Here is a 22,131-nt window from a genome sequence, read left to right as displayed (position 1 = left end):
AACCATTCATCCATTATTTATTCAACTGGTCAACAGATATTTATTGGGGTTGTATGCTAAGTATTAGATGGGGAGGAAGACAGCAAATAAAGAAATTGCAATTCAGTTTGAAACATGCTATGATATTGGTATGTAACAGTAACAACTGCAGCAACTAACACTTCATGATTGCCTACTTTGTGCCAGGCACTGTTCTAAGCCCTTTACCTGTATTAATTCATTTAATCCGCACAGTTAACTTTTAAGGTAGGCACATAGTTAACTGTTATATACAAATCATAGTGAGGTACAAAGGAGGTGTAAAAATAGTTACCATTTATTGAATGCCCACATGAGCCACATGTTCTATAGATATTTTATGTACATTTTCTTTCACCCTCACCGCAACTCTGCAAGGTTAGGTATTATCATTTTACACATGAGGAGATAGAGTCTCAGGAAGATTAAGAAATGTGTTAAGTTCATACAGTTTGTAAGAGGTGGAGTTGGAATTGAACCCAGCTTTAGTCCAATTTTAAAGCCTTAAGAGTCTGTTGTTTCTTAAGATTTTGTTGGTACACGGCAGGAGTACCAAGAAACTATGGGACCAAAGATACCAGAGTCCATTGCCTTTTAAGAGAACAGGAGGTAAAACTGAAAGATACTTTCTTAAAATTGTGAGATTGTTACTTCCATTTCCCCATATGTCGCCTCCTTTCCAGGGACAGACTAAGAAATCCTCTCATGCCAGTATGAGTGTGTAGGTACTTCCCAGGACTGTACTTGGGGCTGTTGCTGTTGATGGCACATGGCAGTTCTGAATGCTTCAGCCAAGTGCTAATAACTGAAGATGGTGTATTCATTCAGGACAGCTGCGCCATGCTACCAGATGGGATTTAAAATTGGCATGTTCATATAAAAAAGAAACTAATTTAAAAATGTCAATTTGCAACCTGATGTTGCTATTCAGTTTTAATTTTTTTTTCTCCAATAAAGAATAGGAAATGTTTCATTAAACTCCTGTTAAATTGTTTACACTTGTTGCGCACTGCACAGATGTGCTCAGCCGGCTGAAATGTTTTTCCAAAATTGTGTACAGTAGAAAAGAGAAAAATATGCAATTTTAGTTCAAAGTCCAGAATGGCTATTGAATAAAAGAGTGCAGTGTAATTTTTTAGAGTTTGTGTAATTGACTTTAACAGTTGATTTTGTAGTTGGGCTATATAATTGAATCATGATGTTATAGCTTTGAGAGGCATAGACTAATAGAGACCCATTTAAAATAGGTTGTGTTTAAAACTGTTTGCTTTAGATGGGCCCTGTCTCATCACTTTTTTTTTCACTGTGTGTGTGTGTGTGTGGTAAAATATACCGTCTCTTCACTTTTTACAGCAACTTCCTGACTGGTCTCCTTGCTTGTTTCTCACCTTCCCCAAATCATCCTCCATACTGCTTCTCTGTGAGCTTTGTTAAATACAGATTGCACTCCTCTTTCCTGCTTTAAAACCTTCAGAGGTTTCCCATAGCTTTGAGGATAAAATTCAAACCCCTTAGATTAGCTTGCAAAGTATTTTTCGTGATTTGGCCTGTCTGCCTCATTAGCCTCAAATCTTCTTTCTCATGTTTCAGCCAGACTGAACTACTTGACATTTACTGTCCAGGTTACATTCCTGTACCTTCATCAATGCCATTGTCTCTATTTTTGACACCCTCCCACCCTTTCTTCCTCTCCCAACCTCTTAATTACTCTTTAAAACATAGCTTGGGCTCATTTCTGAGCAGCCTCCCTTGTGGTTCCCCCACCCTCTACCACATTTCACCACTGGTTTCTGAGCCTCTCCTTTGTGCTCTTCATAGTTCCTGGTACTTCCTCTTATCATAGAGCACTTACCACTTTGTATTTTTCTAATTTAAGTGTCTGTCTGCCACCAGAATTTGTTTCTCTTTCTTTAGTTCCCAGCCCTTAATAAGTCCTCAGGAAATGTGTGCCAAATGACTATTTTTTAATATAAAGAGCATACTGAGGATATATTAATTCATGGACAAAAAGTGTGATAAATTTTGAAGTTCTTGCTGTTTTTATTTCTGCCGAGTTGTGAGACTGTTCCAGTATTTGAAAAAAATTCTTTTTGGAATCACCTGCAATTTAATTACATGCCAAACCTGAAACAGGAAATAAGCCCTCTTCTTTATTAAGTCTCACATTAAATAGTGGAGCTTTGGTTCATGGAGAGGGACTGAACAAAGACTGTCTGATTACCTCTAGCTCTGGTGATCCCTACCTCCTTCCCTGAGTTGGGATGATGGTGAGTTATTACCCTGATTCTAGCTTATAAGGGACATTGAGCTTATGAAATAGAGGCCCTGGTGGTATGTGATAATGAGAAAAGTAGAACAAGCTCTCTGTTACCCAGTGGCATTCCTAAGAATCATTTACTGGGGATTTACTAAGGGCTGGGTGCTGGGATGCCAGAGTGAGTTAGGCATAGCTCCTGCCAGACTACCTGCTGGACTGTGTGTGGCTTAGAGAAGATACACAATCTAGAAACAGCACTGTCCCATAGAACTTTCTGCAATGATGGAAATGTTCTGTTGTCTGTGTTATCCAGTATGGCCGTCACCAGCCACATGTGGCTCTTGAGTGCTTGAAATGTGGCTAGTGAGACTGAGGAACTGAATTTTAAATTTAATTTAACTTAATTAACCTAAATTTGAATTTAAGTAGCTGCGTGTGGCTAGTGGCTACTGTATTGGAAAGCACAGGTCTAGAGGGGCAAATGAGTAGAGAGACAGACATGTAAATAAGGAGGTACAATTAAATGTAATAGGTACTATGATAGAAATATATCTAGGATTCTATCTAGAATTGGGTCAGATATATCTGGGGTGAAGTGGAACCCAAGGGAAGAAGTAGATTAGGCTGTTCAGGGAGTAGGGAGAGGGATTCAAGAAAAGGCTAAGATTTTTATGAGTCTTAAAAGATGAGTAGGTATACCTGGTTGTCACATATGCTAGCTTAAAGAGTTACCACTGTCTTAGAGTATTCATAGGTTACCAGTTTTCTAAGAATCAATATATAATAAGGTACAGACTTCCAGTTAGAAGATGTTCTGAGGATCTAATACACAGCATTGTGAATATAGTTAACAATTCTGTATTATATACTCGAAAGTTGTGGGCCGGTCCTGTGGCTTGGTGGTTAAGTGCGCGCGCTGCAATGCTGGTGGCCCGGGTTCGGATCCCGGGTGCGCATCGAGGCACCACTTCTCCGTCCATCCTGAGGCTGAGTCCCACATACAGCAACTAGAAGGATGTGCAGCTATGACATACAACTATCTACTGGGGCTTTGGGGGGAAAAATTAAATAAATAAAATCTTTAAAAAAAAAAAAAAAAAAAAAAAAAGAAAGTTGTTAAGAGTAGATCTTAAATGTTCTCACCACAAAAAAGAAATGGTAATTATATAGTTATTATGTGATGGAAGTGTTAGCTAATGCTGTGGTGGTAATCATAATGCAGTGTGTAAGTGTATCACATCAACATGTTATACACCTTAAACTTATGTAATATATGTTAATTATATCTCAGTAAAGCTGGAAAACATGTATGTTGCATATATAAACAAAAACAAAACAAACAAAAAAGATATAATAAAACATAGTTACTCCTAAAACTTCACTATACACGCTGTAGTCTTATCTTTGATTCAGAAAGAAATGTAGGGGTTTATAAATGTTTCTGGTTATTATTATTAGAGCATTTATGGAATAAAACTGATGAGAAAGCTGGTAAGTTGAGAATTCCTTTTTTAAATAATGATAATTATTGATAGTAGTTGGCACTTGCACTTTAAAATGGAAAAAATGTTCAATTTTTGCATGAACAAGCAATACTTATTAGATATAGACTAGTTTTATAGCTACTGGCAATAGAGTAGCATAAGTATGTTCTTGCTATTATGAGATTTACTAGTTGAAAGAGCATACCATACTCTGTATTAATCTATATGTGGGTATGTGTCCTCTATATAAAAATAACAGCAGGGTATTGTTGAATGTAGGATGAGCGCTATGGACATTACTACCTTAAGTCAGGAAAGGAAATGAACACTGTGGTCTGGAACACTTATAACAGATTTTGTTAAATAGATGGGATCTGAGTTGTTCCTTGAAGGTGGATGGAACTTAGGTAAACCAAATTTTGTCGGTAGTGACTCATGTGGGAACTGTGGCAACAAAGGTGCTGAAGCAGGACTGCAGGGCATATTTAAGGGGCAGTGGCTTCATGTTTGGCAGGTGCTCAGAGTTCTTGAAAAGGTGTATTTGGAAAGAAAGGCAAGAGCCAATTTGCAAAAGGGCCTTACATCCTAGTTAAGTGTATAGACTTCATTCTGAAGGTAGTGGGGAGCTGTCTGAAGGTTTGTTTTCTTTTTAAATATTTATTTATTTATGTATTTAGTGTGTGTGTGCACGAGGAAGATCAGCCCTGAGCTAACATCTGTGCCAATACTCCTCTTTTGTTGCTGAGGGAAGACTGGCCCTGAGCTAACATCCGTGCCCATCTTCCTCCACTTTATATGGGACGCTGCCACAGCATGGCCTGACAAGCGGTGTGTCGGTGCATGCCCGGGATCCGAACCCCGGGCCGCCAGCAGTGGAGCGTGTGCACTTAACTGCTACGCCACGGGGCCAGCCCCTGTCTGAAGGTTTTATTTGGGACTTGCTGTAACTTTTTTTCAGAAGCAGTTGTGGGTTATCTAGAATTCTTAGGGAAATGGCCTGCAGACACACTATGCTTTTGTGTGTGTGTGTATTTATGAGGAGTTATGGATTGCATGATAGATGATGATAGGAACCCTCCTTGTGTGGTATTAGTACACTGTGGAAAAGATGGAGAAACTCTTTCAATCTGACTTTATTCATGTAATTCATTTATATATTCAACAAATATGAGTGCCTGTCTGTACCCAGTTCTGTGCCTGGGGATCTAGATGTAAGCTATAGTTTCAATCTTCAAAGAGCCCATAATCAGACTTTTGTCTGGTGTAAGTTTTTGTTTCAGGGGCACCTAACTCCTCATGGGGAAGTGAGGGGAGGGGCTGGTGGATGGTACCGACCATCTGTTTTAGACGTTTCCTAGTTTCTGCAACGTGCCTGTGACTCCTTTTCCTCCTTAGTGGATGCTATTTCTCCCCTCATTTTGCCAACCAGAGAATTCTTGCTTCCCGTGCAGCCTGCTGCCTGGCTAGAACACTGTGGCTTTTTCTATTTCTGTCACTCTACGTTAATTAAGTTAATTATGGCTTTTAAAAATTTTCCACCTGCATATATGTCTGTTTGTCTAAAGGAGAATAGAGGAGAGGAAGTAGTCCTTATGCAAGTCTCTGAGCATGAAGAGCTCTACTGCAAGCATTCCAACTGCTAGATAAGCCAGAGGTGCTCGAGATACCCCAGAGTCACATCATGTTATGAACGTCCTTGTGAGACCAAGACAAAACCAGTTAATAAGACAGCTAAGAAAAATAGAGAGTCAACTTTAAAAATTGCTGTTGGATTGGAATAAGCCAACAAACCAGGTAATGCAAGCATGAAGGAAGAAAGGAAAAGAACTAATGTTTTTTGAGGAGCAGGCACTGATCTGAGTGCTTTGCATGTAGTAATTCCTACATCAGCCTTTGAAGATGGATGATAATATTTCCATTTTGCAGATGAGGAAATTGAGGTTGAAAGAGGTGGAATAGGTGGTCTGGGTTTGAATCCTGGCTCTTCTACCTTTTTTTCCTTTGCTTTTTAGTTTTGAGATCTTAGTAAGTTATTTTAACTACACGATTCTCACTTTACTTGGTGGTTAAAAAAAGAGAATGGGTGGCAATCAATACTCTAGTCAAAGGATTCATTTTGAGGATTAAATGAGAAACCTGTGAAAAAATCTAATTCAGAAACCTAGTAGGTGCTCAGTTAAGTTTGGTTGAATGTGAGCCTCTTGCTACTTTGTTTAATCAGGGATTCCTTTTAAGGAAAGGATTAAAATTCCTGGAAAGACTAAGAAAATTTTACAAAGAAATATGGAGAATTAAGAAATGTGGCTTAGGGTTTAATATACACAGCTAACAAGTATATTTATTGTATAATATATTGTGTTTATTTGATAGAAGCTACAGGAGAGAAAGGAATTCATGGGCTGAGGAGTCTTCACTGCCCTTCCTTGAATAGTAGGGACTGATTATGCAGAGAGTTAGTTCCATGTCCCTCTTTTCCATACTCAACCTCCTCCTTAGGCTCCCGATCACACTGTTGGTACTTTAGTTTGGCTTATTGTGTTGCCTTTTTTTTTTTTTTAAGTTTCTCCTTTTCAGATAATAATAAATAAACCTCATAAACTGTGAGGTATGAGGGAATAAAGAATTTAAGTAGAAACAAGGGAGATTTGCCTAGTGTTGGGCATGGATTAAGTTCTAGCATCCATTTGTGGGCTGGAGATATAGAGGATGGTGTTTGTTCTGCAAAGCCCTGGGCTAAAAGGGAGAGTCCTTTGCCCAGAGCAAATATGAAAACTACTCAGAAGTTCAAAGTGCCAGCAGAGGAGGCTGATTGCACTTGAATCTGACGGTATTGGAGAGCAGTGTTGAAATTGGGATGCTGGAAGCTGGGGTCTTAGTAGGTGTATGTGTGTGTGTGTGTGTGTGTGTCCCACCTGTGATGATCTAGAACTGTCATTATTTTGCTCTTTCTTTTGTGGGCTGGCTTGGGGCATGGTTCCAAAGGCAGAGACTGTGGGGCCAGCTAAATTTACATATGTAAATATACATGTGTATATTTTTTTTTACAAGAACGATCTTGATGTTTCCATAATATTTCTAATCTGCTATATCAGTTGTACAGTATGTCTGTTTCTAATGTGGTTCTCTTCCATTGAAAGCTTAGGTTGTCAGGAGTGGCCTGAGTATTTATCTTTGTCAACTTCTATCTGCAGTATTTAATATAATATTTTGTGTTGTAGTATAGAGGTTAAGGGCCTGGGCTTTGGAGTCAGACTGCCTGAGTTTGAATTTAGTCTCAGTTACTAGCTATGTAATCTTGAGCAAGTGGCTTGACTTTACTAGGCTCAGACTTCTCATTTGTGAGAGATAATAATAGTCCCCACCTTATAGGATTATGGTCAGAGTTGGGTGAGATAATGTGCTTCCTCATAGTAAGCACTCAATAAACATTAGCTATTATTATCATTTTACCTCAAGTCACATTACCATGTATGCCCAGCTTGTTTATTTATTTATAAATACATAAATCATGGTAAAAACACATATAAAATTTACCATCTTAATTGTTTTTAAGAGTACAGTTTATTGTTTTTTTGTTTGTTTGTTTTGTGAGGAAGATCAGCCCTGAGCTAACATCCACGCCAATCTTCCTCTTTTTTGCTGAGAAAGACCGGCCCTGAGCTAACATCTATTGCCAATCCTCCTCCTTTTTTTTTCCCCTTTTTCTTCCCAAAGCCCCAGTAGATGGTTGTATGTCATAGTTGCACATCCTTCTAGTTGCTGTATGTGGGACGCCGCCACAGCATGGCTGGACAAGCGGTGCGTCGGTGCGCGCCCAGGATCCGAACCCAGGCCGCCAGTAGTGGAGCGCGCGCACTTAACCACTAAGCCACGGGGCCAGCCCCAAGTGTACAGTTTATTGACGTTAAGTACGTTCATATTTTTTTGCAACCTTCCCACCATCTGTCTCCAGAACTCTTTTCATCTTGCAAGACTGAAACTCTATACTCATTGAACAACAACTCCTCATTGCCCCTCCCGCAAAACCCTGGCAATCACCATTCTACTTTCTGTCTCTATGATTTTGACTACTCTAAGTAACTCATATATGTTGAATCATACAGTATTTGTCTTTTTGTGACTGGTGTATTTTACTCAAGGTCCATCCATGTTGTAGCATATGTCAGAATTTCCTTCCTTTTTAAGGCTGAAAATATTCCATTGTATATATACATCACATTTTGCTTATCCGTTCCTCTGTTGATGGATACTTGGGTTGCTTATATGTTGTAGCTATTGTGAATAATGCTTCTATGAACAGAGGTGTATAAATATCTCTTCGAGATCCTGCTTTCAGTTCTTTTGAGTATATACCCATAAGTGGAATTGCTGGATCTTATGGTAATTCTTTGTTTAATTTTTTGAGGAAATGCGATCGTGTTTTCCACAGTGGCTGTACCATTTTATATTCCCACCAACCATGCACAAGGATTCCAATTTCTCCACATCCTTGCCAACACTTGTTATTTTCAGTTTTTCTGGTAATAGCCATCCTAATGGATGTGAGGTGGTATCTCGTTGTGGTTTTGATTTGCATTTAGCTGATGATTAGTGATGTTCAGCATCTTTTCATGTGTTTATTGGCCATTTGTATATCTTCTTTGGGGAAATGTCTATTCAACTTCTTTGCTCATTTTTGTATCAGATTTTTTTGTTGCTGTTGAGTGTTAGGAGTTCTCTGTATATTCTGGATATTAATCTCTTATCAATATATGACTTGCAAATATTTTCTCCCATTCTGTGGGTTGCCTTTTTACTATGTTGATAATGTCTTTTGATGTACGAAAGCTTATTTATTTATTTATTTTTGGTGAGGAAGATTATCCCTGAACTAACATCTGTTGCCAATCCTCCTCATTTTGCTGAGGAAGACTGGCCCTGGGCTAACATCTGTGCCCATCTACCTCTACTTTATATGGGACGCTGCCACAGCATGGCTTGAAAAGTGGTGTGTAGGTCTGCAGCTGGGATCCGCACCTGCAAACCCAGAGCCGCTGAAGCAGAGTGCTTGACCTTAACCACTATGCCACTGGGCCAGCCCCTGAAAGCTTATTTTTTAATATGCAGTTTTTCTTAAATTTTCTTTTAAATTAACAACAATAAAATTGCCCTTTTATGTGTCATAAAATTCTATGAATTTTAACACATGCATAGATTTGTGTAACACCGCCACAGTCAAGATACAGGACAGTTCCATCACCCAAAAAGACTTCCTCGTCACAGCTAGCTTTTTAATAATTGCTTTTCAGTAGTGTTATTGAGAAGGTGTCTTGTTTCAAAAATGGCTAAGGCCTGTTGCAAACTAGTTCAAAGTGCTTATGGTTCTATACTGGTTTGCTGGGGAATGCTATGTACTCTTTTTCTCTCTCTCTCTCTCTTTTTTCCTCACATCAGTGACCTTGGAAATCAGACCTAGCCCCCTCTTTTTGTACAGCAGAGCACTGCTGACCAAGTAATTAAATGCAGGGATATTGGATTTTATGATATACAGTTTTGGTAATCGCTCTCTTAATCTGTGGTTATAAATTTGTGTTCTTATGATCTCTTAGTCGTTGGTTTATTAATTCATAGCTTTTATGAGGAAGTGCTATAGGTAGGTCTAATCATGGTGTGGTTCTAAACAACCGTGGGACACTGAACAATTCACTTTACCTTTTTGGGCATTGGGATTCTCTAAAGTGAAAGGTTTGATTAGATTGTCTCTAAACTTTTTCTCACCATCATAAGAAACATATTTATATAACTCTTTATGGTTTGCACAAAGCATTTTCATGTGTTTATAGCATTTAATTATCAGAACAAGTCTATGGGACTTATATTTTTATACCCATTTTACAGATGAGAAGATTAAAGAAGTTTTGAGACTTGTCTAAAGTCACACAGTCATAGTCAGAGACTTAAACCCAGATCTACCTGATCTCAAAGCTCTTTATACTATGTAACAACCACCTTTTTACACTAATATTCTAAAGCTCTGTTATTTTGAGCACACAGAACTCATTCACTTATTCACTGTTTTAAGTGCTGGGGGGGATACAGTTGTGACCAAAACAAAGTCCTTGCCCTCATAGATCTTTCATTCTAATGGGGGGAGACTGACAGTAAACAGACAAATAAATTAACTAATAAATAATACAATGTTTGTGCCAAAATAAAAAATAAAGCAAGGTTGAGGGCACAGGATATATGGTGGGATATGATCAGGAGAAGCCTCTCTGAAGAGATGGCATTTGAGCAGAGCCCTGGATGATCTCAAGTAGAAAGCCAGGAGAAGATGTGATAGAAGAAACAGCAAGCAGAAAGATCCAGAGGTAGGAATGAGCTACATGTGTTTGAGGAACAGCAAGAAAGCCATTGGAGGACAGGAAGGTGACAAACAAAATGCATAGAGCTTTGGAGTCATTTAGCCCTGGGGGGTCAGTTCTGACTCCCATCACTTAATTTGCCATGTGACTCTGGTCCCAGTACCTGACTTTTCTGAGTTTTAATTTTCTTATCTATGAAATGGAGTTAATGAAATAAAGGCTATCTTGAGAATTAAACAAGAGAATGTCTGTAAAACACCTAGAATGGTGCCTAGTACGTTACTTTATTAAACATATGTTTACTGCACATCTACTATTATCGACTGTGTCCTAAGCACTCATTCCACTGTCATCCAATAAGTTTAGTTTGTTTTTCTCTGTTTTTTCAATTCGTTGTGTCTTGGCTGTGCTAGGTACTCTCCCTGAGTTCACCTTTGTATTAAAATCAAGGAAGGAAGTGTTGGACTGAAAAGAAAGTGGTTTAGAAGTTGATGAATAGGTATAAAAATAAGGGCTTGGGATTCTCGTAATTGCAGCCTCTGATATATTCATTTATTATGGAAAGAAACTGCATGTGCATTTCTGTCGTCTTTCCTTATCATTGGATACTAGCTCTACTCATGCACTTCCAGCCAGGCTTCCTGCTGACCCAAACCTGCTTGCCTTAGGAAAATCAGATAGGAGCCAGGTCCTCCATCCTAATAAGACCATCTGTTTTCAGATCCACAGCTGCTGCCCCTACAATTGCAACCCAACACAACTGGAATGATTTATTCATCTCCAGGTAATATTTGTGCACCAGGCTTCCGGCAAACTACAGTATCAGTTTTACACTTAATGAAGCATCCAGTGCAGGTGGTGAGCTACACTCTAAAGGATGCTTCTGGCTTAGAATTGGCTGATGGACAGGTGGAGGTAAGCTGTTAGTCCTGAGAGTGTAGCCAGAGGACAAGCAGAGTGAACACTGGGCAATAAATAAGGGAGAATTTCTTGTCCAATAACAAGTCTTGATTGTGTATCCTATATTTCTGGAGTTTCAAGATAATTTAACTCATCTTTAAGTTAAATATTGTACCACTGTTGAGTTAGGTGAGAAAATGAAAATCCAGAGAGGGGAAGGGACATAGTTTAAGCTGTGTAGCAGTGTGGCACAGCTAAGACTAGAACTCGGGTATTCCAGTTCCCAGCCCAGTGCTCACCTCCACATGTTTTGTTGTGCAATGAAAAACTTTAAAGCATTATCCAAACTTGAGATGGCATTATTATTATTTTTTTCTCAGTTTATAACTTGCTGATATTGTGAACAAATCACAACTTTTTGCCCCTTAATAACTGAATGACCAAGCAAGTGGCTTAATTTTTTTGAACCTCTCTTCTTTTATATGAAATGAGGATAATTAATACTTATTCTGAGTTGTTTTGAGGATTAAATGAGATAAAGTACTATACGAAAGCTACTTAGGTCATTTTTTTTTTTTTTTGCGTATGAGGAAGATCGGCCCTGAGCTAACATCTGCCAGTCCTCCTCTCTTTTTGCTGAGGAAGACTGGCCCTGGGCTAACATCCATGCCCATTTTCTTCCACTTTATATGGGATGCCGCCACGGCATGGCTTGACAAGCAGTGCGTCGGTGCGCACCTGGGATCCAAACCGGCAGACTCCGGGCCACCGCAGCAGAGGGCACACACTTAACCGCTTGCGCCACCAGACCAGCCCCCTACTTTGGTCATTTTTGATAATCAGAAGGTACTAAACAAATGCTAATTTCTTCTCTTCAGTTCAGTTGAGCAAACACCAATTAAGATGGTGCCAGCTCAATTTCTAGGCTCTTTACTTATATTATTTTATTTAACCTTTTAGTTCCTTTCTCTCTTCCCTTATTATATTGAGGGTCTAATTGGTATATTAGTACTTTTTTTCCATGACAAAATCCCTCCATAACTGAACACAGTTGTTGCAAACAAGTGATGCTTACTTTTAGAAAACTCTAGAGTGTTAGTATGAACCTTTCTTGTTATCTATGGACCAATGTAGCTAGAGCTAGTCTATGAGTCTTGGCTTCTGCCCCTCCTACAAGGTGCTTTGCTTTGCCCTCTGGAGGGCAAATCACAACTATGACAGCACTCTTTGTCACCTCAGAGAAGCTTGTTTTCTCTTTTGGAATGTTTGGTTTTAGTAAATTGCTTCTTTTTCACCTTAGGTTTTAGGCTTTTTGACAAGCCATCTGCTTCTCAAACCCAGTTTCTTTTTACCACCAAGGGCTTGCAGGTAGTTGTTCAGATGGAGAACAAAAGCTTTCTCCAGTTCCTGGTGGTTTTATAAGAGTGGGAAGGCCTCAGGGGGAGATTGCATCTGCTTATTGGAATTCATTTGTAATGTGTGCCTGACTAGGCAGTATTTTACCAGGGGCTCTGCTGGTGCTGGCTGAGGAGGAGATAAAATTTTGGAATGGAAGTCTGTCACCATGGGTTTTGGCTCTTTCTATCCTTGCCAGTATCAGCTAGGGCTCCAAAGAGCTTGTTGGGATTGATGCTTCTGCTGCTTCTTTTTCTTCTTCATTTTTTGTACTTGCATCTATTGTCCAAGTTTTCCATTTGCACTTTGTTTTTCTGTTTGGTTGTTTTTCCGGGTTGTTGATCTGTTCAGTGAGTGTCTTGGTATAATGCAATTCAACAGACTGAGTTAAGTGGAGATTCAGTAACGAATACAACAAGATACAGGGAAACCTAGTGTGAGGTAGTAAATCCATAGACATGTGGCTTCAAATCTCAGCTTTGCCTTATACTGACTGTGTGATCTTTGGTATATCATTTAATTTCTTTGAACCATAGTTTCTTCATCTCTAAGAATGGGAATATAAATGTCTCATCGTTTTGGTGAGGATTAAATGAGGGAATATATAGGAAAGAATCAAGCATTAAGTTGGTGCTCATTAAATATTCCCTTCTATCTTTCTTCCCATCTCCTTACGGAGTATACATGAGGAAATCAGACATGTATACAAGTGATATTGTATGTGTGTACGTTTATGTGTGTGTTTAGTACACCCCTGAGAAGTGGCTGGAATTTGCCACAGTCATTGGGAATTGGGAGGTGGGGGCTTGGAGTAGATGCACATCTTCCTTGAGACCAGGCTGAGAGATATACTCTGACAAGGTAACGTAACACAATCTTTGTGCCTTTAAAGAAGACCTTAGGAGGGAAAAAGAAAGGACCTGGTGGTGGAGGCCTTGTGATGCTGATTTCCTCAGGCGGACCATTAGTGTCTCTCTGGTAGCTACTGATCTCTTAGAGATAGAATAATCTGCTTCACAGTAAGCTGAGAGCAGAACCTGGGGTTTGTAAGTATGAGAACTGGCTTTTAGGACAGTTAGTATGTAGCTTGGAAGATTGTAGCCACCACCCTTTCCCTTCCCACCCCTTAAAATCTGTTATATCATCATCAGAATGATCTTTTGCAGGATTCAAATCTGGTCATCTTCATTTGCTTTAAAACTTTTCAGGGCTCCCAGTTGCCTTCAGGTTAGAGTCCAAATTCCTTCTGTGACATACAGGGTCTTCCTTGGTCTGATCTCTGCCTACCCTCATCTCCCACTGCGCTTGCCTGAACTCCAGCAACACTGCATTATTTGCAGCTTCTCAACCCCTCCACCCTCTTGTATGTTCTGACCTATGATAGTCTTTCTGCTATGCTGTACTTCTTTCTTTCTAATTCCTCTGTTTTACTTGACAAACTTCTGCTATTTCTTTAAGACTCTTTTCAAGTCTCATGTTTTCTGTGAAGTTCTCTCTGACTTCTGAAGGTGAGGTGCCATGGGAAGAAAGACTTCTCTCTTCTAGGTTCCTCTAGAATTTTGTAGCATCAATGATTAGTAAACGCAATGATGTCTCTTAATGCTTTTGTTTATGACCCATTGGCATCTTTATTTTAGTGCCTTCATTGGGCTACTCAATTCATACGTATGTAGATCCATTCACAACAGTTATCTTTAGAATTAGAAGAATAAATGCAGATACAATACAGCACCTTGCCAGACTTAGCAAATTATATTTTATTATACCTCTTATCCCTGATGAAGTGAATAGCTGTCAGTAAAATGAACCATTAGGTTTGGAAAGAGCTGTTTATTATCAGGTTGATGGCATAGGTTCATCTGATCTGATTTTTTTAAATCATTGACAAACTTTGGCCAAGACAAGTATAATTATTATGCTTTCTTTAAATAACTTTTCATTTGGATCCTCAAATTTCTTCTGGTGTAAATAGGATCTGAAATCTGTTTTTCATTTTGGAGCTTTCTCCAGATGTCTGGTGATCCTTGGTTATCTGTTCATATTTTAAAATGGGATACTAAATAGCTGATTGGAAATTTTAAATACTTGGTTGGCACTTACTGATTGTTGACCTCACTCCGTGGTGATCTGTCTGGGCTATTTGTGGGGCAACTACAATGTCAGTATCTTTAGGTCTTTCTGCTAGAGCTGGTCAGATTCTCTGGTAGTATCCTCTAGTCTCCTTCCTAGAGGTTATAGGCCTGGTGGCCACAGGTCTGGAAGCTGAGTGGGAGAGGAAGGCTCCAGGAAGGTCCTCAATAGTCAGTTTACTTACGCTCTTATCTTCAGTATGGTAACCCTGCCTTCAACTGTGCCTGCTATTCCCTTGTCTAGAGACCCTCTGTTTTACCCTTTCCAGAGGGAAAAGAAAACCCAAACATGGTGCTACCAGTTTCTGAACGTTGTAGGGGTTCTACAGGTTAAATTGAGTTACTTTTTGATTTTTTCCATTGATGTCTTAGTGTTCATCTTTCTTGGATCTGATAAGTCAGTTACCGTTCATCAATCTGCTTTCTAGCCTTCAACATTTTGTGACTATTGTTTTTCTCCATTTCTCTTTGTTTTTATGGTTTTGTGCCTTATAAAAAATCCAAAAGTAGGATCTAAAATCTATACTCCGCTCTTCAGAATAGATCGAATATTATTTATTCTTTCTCGAGATTCAAGTTCATTATCCTGAACATCAGTTATTCTGTCTTTTTGTGTTGCATTGATGCTCATGGGAGCTATTGCATTCTACACTAACTACGCTGATGCTATACTTTAAAACAAAAACAAAAGCCAAGGGCCACTTCTTTGGTGAGTACTATGCTTTTTACATTCTTGTGGTGGTTTTGGAATTATTTTCTCATTTTCTCCTTGCTGTTTGTGAAACGCAACAGACAGTATTGTTCTCCTTTCTTACTTTGTCATTTCTCACCTACTGTATGTGGTACTCCCAAATTACTGGGTTTATTAAATGTGTTTTTAAAGGAAGAGTGAGGCCCTAGGGACTCTACTGGTAGTAAAGTGTGAAGAATTAAAGACAGTTGTTTTGGCTTTGAAGAGGCCTTTTTGCTTACTTCCTAGTTCTCTATGTTAGAAAGACAAGGTTATCGGATTGCTGAATTCCATACAAGTGAGGTATTATAATAAAACTTCATGGCTTGTCAAGTAAATTGCTTTCATCCATGTCATCTCCTTTTTATTTTAAGCTTCATAGTAATTCTACAAGGTAGTAGGGCAGGTAGGATTATTTCCGTTTTATAGATAGGGCAGTTTGAGGTTCAGAGAGGTTAAATGACTTGTTCATATCACATAATTGAGTGATAGAGCTGGGCCTAATCTCACGTTGTCTGACTCAAACCCTAGTGCTCTGTCTCGTTTCTGTTCTGTCCCTTTGTATGTGGCCTTCTACAGAGAGGGTCAAATTCATAAAATTAGAGTTTAATGCAATGAGGAATAGTCTTTATGGTAGCCCAGTGGATAGGCAATATTTATATAGCCTAGGCTATATAAATATAGACCAGGCAATATTTTTCCTATTTCCCACCTGGGGAAATTCAAGCTCAGAGATATTAAATGACTTGTCCAAGGTCACCTGGCAAAATAAAGAGTGGCAGAACTGGGACTTATTTTCTCCTTTTGACTCCAGATCCTACTCTTTGATTGCAGTACATGATACTTCTCCCTAAATCTGAATGAGCTGCCAAAAGAGAAAATATGCCAGCCACATGGACGTTAGACAGTGATGGTTTGAACTTTTAGTAAACATCCAAGTCCTCTTCCCTGGGAAGTTTTCAGCTGATTGGAATTCTGAGTCTATTTTTCCAATCGGGGAGGATAAAGAACTGTTGTGTTTGGACTTGCAACAAACTTTAATTCCTTTAGTGGAAGCACTAAAGATACACGATTGCATTGCCAGTTTGGCACACAGAAATACTTAAACTCAAGTAGAAATACTTATTGAGTTACTAGTACAGCCTAATGTTCTGGACCCCAGGAAGGATTCATCATGAATCAGGGAATGTTAGGGATCTAAGATCCATTGATTCTTAGGCTTAAAGGCTGAGTTTGTCTAGACAATTAGTAGAATAATTCTGTATACCTTTATTGAGCTCCTGCTGTGTACTAGGAACAATAATAGACAGTGGGGAATGTCTTGCTTAGGAATCTCATGGTCTGGTTGGGAAGGGACACACAAACAAATAATTACATTGTGGTGTAAGAAGGTACTATAATTGAGAGAGATACAAAGAATGCTGAACACAGAATGATCAATTCTGCCCAGATCAAGGGTGGGAGGAGTGATTAGAGAAAAGTTAACAGTGAAAATGATGGTTGATTTTTGTCTTGCAGGATGGGTCAGATCTTTAGTCAGAAAGCAAATGAAGGGCATTGTAGGCAGAGGGAACAGTATGTGCAAAAATCTCAGAAATATGAAAGAGTTTGTTGTCTGAGGGAAGCAGTGGGAAACTTAATTCAGCTAGAACTAGAGAGTAACGTAAACTAGGCCTCGTCTCTGGGGTGGGGCCCTCAAGGCCTCTTCCTATTAACGCTGTGCCAGCTTCTGGTCTCCATATGTATATTCTTCCTCATATGCAAGTGTTCTCTGAGACAGGCTCCATCTCCTCTCCAGTCTTGCTAGCCTTTCTTCAGAGCTTAGTACAATTATACTTTCCTCTAAAAAGCTTTCCAGGCTGATACCTGATACGTCTCTTCTCCAAACTCCTGTTGCCCTTTGTAAGCCAGTGCAATTGCCTCCTAAGTTAATACTGACAAGTGTTCATCATAATTTGTTTCTGTATTGCTTACTATTCTAGAAGGATTTGCCAGTAGTGCTATTTCTGATTATGTCCAGGGTGGAAGTTTATTGTTTGGTTACTTGCATTTTTTAAGCCTTAGTTATAGGTTTATTTTGAGGCTGTTTAACCTTCTATTCAGCTCAGGAATCCTTCAGTTTAGGGAGTAAAGTGTGGTGAAATGAGACCCTATAGGAAGCCTTCTCTGATACTCCCAGAGCTAGTGATTCCTTTTCTTTTTGTCTTGATACTTGTCACCCTGCCCTAGAACTCTCTTTTTAGTGTCTGTCGCCCGGACTAGATAGTGGGCCCCCTGAGGGCAGGGATTTGGTATGGAGTTCATCTCTTGTGTTTTCAGTAGCCAACATAAAACCCAGATACAGAATAAGTGTTTGGTACATGTCTGCTGAGTCAGGATACAGGAGTTCGAGTTCCAGTTCTACCACTGTGTGACCTTGGGCAGGTCACTTCCAATCTTTGAAACTCCAGTTTTCTTATCTGTAAAATATGAAGATTAGACTCCATGACTAGTATCAAAGCATTTATCCTACTTGCAGCAGTCAGGGACCAGTTGAAGAGATATAAGCTACACCAATAATTTGAACAGGTAAAATTTAATGTAAAGAATTGTTAACTAGGTAAAATGCGGTTAACTACTAAAAGACATAAAAGAGAACTCTAAGGTGTAATAGAGGTAGTAACTCTGGAAAACGACTACCATCCCTAGGACTGAGGGAAAAGCAAGCAAGGAAGGGACTTAGAAGCTTAAGAAAAGAGAGCTCCTTCGGGGGCCGGCCTGGTTGTGTAGTGTTTAAGTTCGCGCGCTGGATTCGCAGGTTCAGATCCTGGGTGTGGGCCTACATATCACTCATCAAGCCATGCTGTGGCAGTGTCCCACATACAAAATAGAGGAAGATTGGCACAGATGTTAGCTCAAGGCCAATCTTCCTCAAGCAAAAAGAGGAGGATTGGCAATGGATTCCTCACCAAAAAAGAAAAAAAGAAAGAAAGAAAAAAAGAAAAGAGAGCTCCACAAGGCTGAGATTCAGTCCTCTGAGGAGAGTATATGGCAGTCCTAGGAATGTGCTCCATGTTGCTGTGGTGAAGAAGAAACTGGATGGAGGGCGCTTGCCTCAGAACCTGGAGAGCCATGGTATTGAAATCTACCACGACCTCTGCACCACTGATCTACTTGCTGCCTTGTAGAAAAACCAAATACTGGAAAAAGTCCCTTCTTTCTCCCTTAGTCTCGTAGTCTCTTTCTAGCACCCTCTATTGGCAGAACCTGACATGAACCAGCTAGGAAGGGAGAAATGTAGTCTGTAGAGTCCAGTCTAGTATCGCAGAGCAGGGCACTGAAGAATTGGTTTGGAGCTATAAGGCAAAAATTAATAATTTCTATATTGTAATAATCTGTTTCAATATTTGTTTGTCTTCCTCATTGTACCATGAACTCGGTAGTGTCATGTTTGTCTCTGTATCTGCATTGCCCTAGAAGGGGCCTGGCACTAAAGGGTTGCTCAATAAATACTGTTTGAATGAAAGAAATTCTCTGTAAAATAGGGAAAATTAGGTGTTTCTCTAGGTTGCCTTAAGTCTGATTATCTTGGAAGGGATTGGAGCTAGGCCTGCTTCCTAAAAGTTAAAACCTTGTTGAATGCCATTTATCGTGAGCCTGTCATGTGCATAGCTTGCATTGGATGCTAGAGTGAGGACAGACAGGGCATTCTCCTGTTAATATTCGTATAGTCTATGGGGCCAGCCCAGTGGCATAGTAGTTAAGTTTGTGCGTTTCGTGTCAGCGGCCCAGGGTTCGCCGGTTCAGATCCTGGGCACGAACCTGCTCACCGCTCATCAAGCCATGCTGAGGTGGCTTCCCTCATAGAAGAACTAGAAGGACCTACAACTAGGATATACAACTATGTACTGGGGGCTTTGGTGGGAAAAAAAAAAAAGAGGAAGATTGGCAACAGATGTTAGCTCAGGGCCAATATTCCTAAAAATATATATATGTATATTCATATAATCTATGAAATTAAACATATCCCCTTTCCCAAAGGGTGACAATCTGAAATCTAGGGTAGGTACTTTGTATATAAGTATATTCCTCAGAAGGCTGAGGAGGCTAACATATTATGTGTCAAGTGCAGTTTAGTTCATTTCATTCCTACAGCCCATTGTATTATTCCCATTTTACAGATGGAGAAACAGGCTCAGAAAAGTTGAGGGACTTGACCAAAGTTACACAGCTGGTAAGTGGCAAAGCTATGATGAGAGCACAGGTTTGGCTGTTCTAAAATTTGAACAGAGCAACACTCTCTCCCTTTCTCCCGGTTTATGAGGACAAGCACAGAGTTTGTTAGCTGATGGTGGTAGAAATCTGTGGAATTGCTTTCTCTTTCTGGCCATTTGGGGCTGAGCAAGTAAGAACAGAGCAGAATAGCAGCTCTTGCAAGGCTGTAATGATAGTGTTTGCTAATAATTGGCCTTTTAAATAAGCCAATTTGAGCCTGAGCTTCAGACATCTGATTTGTGAAGTGCTCTCTATCTGGCAGCCGGGTATTCTTTTTTTTTTAATCCCACAGTTGCAGCTCACAAAAGAGTTCTGATGCATTCCCTGCAACGTTAAGCCTCTCTTCTCTTGCTCCTTCAGGTTTCCTTTCTCTTCTGGGGCCTGAAACTAGATAGACCACTTAATTATTACTGAGAAGCAAAATTTATGAGGCTGGTGTGTTTGTTGCTTCTGGGCCAGCACACACAAAGCCTGTAAGTAAATTATTTAGGATTGAGAGTCAGTTATTCCTTTCTCAGGTTGTCAGCCAGGCAGAGTTGGGGACCCTGATGCCTGTCTCATTGCTTAAAGGGTCGGAGTATTGCATATGGCCTGAGAGAGAGAATGTTACAAGAAAAGCTTTCCATTAAAAGCATTGGAAGAAGCCAGTAATGTCAGGATTTGCTAATCAAATTATTCAGCTGGTTATTTTGTGATTATCCACTGGGATGGCCACTGAGATTGGCTGACATGGGAGTGTGATTTCATCATGACACTGAGAAGCCCTTGGACCAATGTCACCTTTCCTTAATTTCTTTTGGTACTACCATTGACTAGGCAATCTTAGAATAGTTACCTTCCTCTTTGATTTTCCTCGCAATAAACGCTGCTGCTTAACTGGTTTTCAGAAGTGATGACATTTATTCTTTAGAAGGAACTGAAGAAGAAATAAACATGTCATTTATTTTTAACTGTATGCTCACTAGAGTTGAAATCTTACTTTCATTTTGTGCTGTAGCATCGAACAGGAAAGATGATGTAGTGGAATTTGTATGGGCTTTAATAGCAGAACCATCCTGGCAAAACCCCATTCTCCTAGTTAATAATTTAATAGTTATTTGTCCTGTCTGAGTCTCAGTTTTCTCATTAAAATGAGAATAATGACAAATAATAATGATAATAATGGTGATCCACGATTTTGGGTAAGTCTGTTAATTTTTCTGAACCTCACTTTATTTATCTGTAAAATGGAGGTGGTAATTCCTCAATAATAGGTTTGATTTGAGAAAGAAACTGGCTGGTATAAATGGAAGTGTCTAGTGGAGTGCCTGGCACATAGTATTTGCATATGCTAAGTGCTAAATAAGTGGCTTTGACTGTTCTTAGGCGATCTGAAGGAAAAGATCCCTGAGGGTAGGACAGTTCCTGTGGGATGTGTCAAGGATTAATAAATACTCATTGATTAATTCTTTCAGTGGGGAACTCTTGTCATTTCCTTTAGAGACAGTTTTGCTCAATGTGCTGGTGTTCTTTCTCCTACCCTCATGTTTCCAGACAGAACTATGGAGTTGTTTCCCCTGAGAGTTTCTTTCCCAAGTTGTAGTCCTGTTGTTGGTATTCCAAGTTGTTCTCTATAGAGAAAGTGGAATATAAAGGCTGAGCTGTGGTTCAAAACTTCCAGTAGCTTGTATTTCTGGGTCCAGTGTTTTGTACACAAGACTGAGGAGGGTTTGTCAGAGGCCTTTAAGGAGCTGTGATCATGCTATTATTTTGCTAATTCTTTGGTATAAGCCAAGAAGGAGGATTGGCCAGTAGAAAATGTTTTATGGACCAGTAAACTGGATGTCCCTGCAAAGCTGAGCTGTGATGTACTTAGCCTCTTCAGGCAAGAGACTCTGGCGAGTTTGAATTCCACTCGTTTCAGTTTGAGGGTTTCATTTCTCTTTTTGTCACATAGTTATGGAAGAGCTGTGATGTACTTAGCCTCTTCAGGCAAGAGACTCTGGCGAGTTTGAATTCCACTCGTTTCAGTTTGAGGGTTTCATTTCTCTTTTTGTCACATAGTTATGGAATCCTTAGAGATATTCAAAAGCCAAAACATAAAGGTTAGGGGACTTGTTTAAAGTCAAGTGGTAAAACCAGAATCTAGATTTCTTCCTTTTAATTCTCTTCCGTTCTTTAGGAAAATTAACTGTTTATTTCATAGGATGTTTAGCCAACAATAAGCAGTTTACTTTTGAGAATAGTCTCTGGTTTTCCTTCTCATAAATGCTACAGGATTGTACTGAGCCATAAAGATTACAAAGTCCTTTCATGGCCAGTGTTGCTTTTTTCTTTACAACGCTCCTATGAGATAAGCAAGTCAGATACTCTTAATGATTTTTGGTTTGTTCTTGTTTTTTAAAAAACGAATGAGGAAATGGAGGCCCAGAGAGGGGAGGTGACTTGTTCAGAGTCACATAGTGAGTCAATGGTTGGGTTAGAATTAGAACTCAGGAGCAAGAAGGCCCTTTTATTTTTAGGTTTTTGATTATCACTGGGAATGTTGTCAGACCTTGCAACACTGGATATTATCACTCTCTACAATCTTTGCCAATCTGATGAGAGAAAAATATCCACTGCCACTACTACTGAACATTTA

The 22,131-nt window shown here is 39.5% G+C and overlaps 1 protein-coding gene across 7 annotated transcripts in view; it reads left to right on the top strand.

Annotated features, from left to right (window-relative positions):
* Positions 1–22,131, top strand: part of FAM168A (family with sequence similarity 168 member A) — a 190,241-nt gene that overhangs the window by 35,601 nt on the left and 132,509 nt on the right. For 2 of the 7 annotated variants that reach the window (XM_087433431.1, XM_087433432.1), the window contains exon 2: positions 19,418–19,470. The exons of the other annotated variants lie outside the window; for them this stretch is intronic. The gene's annotated coding sequence lies outside the window, so the exon portion shown is untranslated. The remainder of the gene's footprint in view (positions 1–19,417; positions 19,471–22,131) is intronic. 7 annotated transcript variants of the gene reach the window in all.

Source organism: Ceratotherium simum, chromosome 7, assembly GCF_057802395.1.
Source record: "Ceratotherium simum simum isolate JZ-2026a chromosome 7, ASM5780239v1, whole genome shotgun sequence".
Taxonomy (NCBI): domain Eukaryota; kingdom Metazoa; phylum Chordata; class Mammalia; order Perissodactyla; family Rhinocerotidae; genus Ceratotherium; species Ceratotherium simum.
This window is presented reverse-complemented; position numbering and strand designations above follow the sequence as displayed.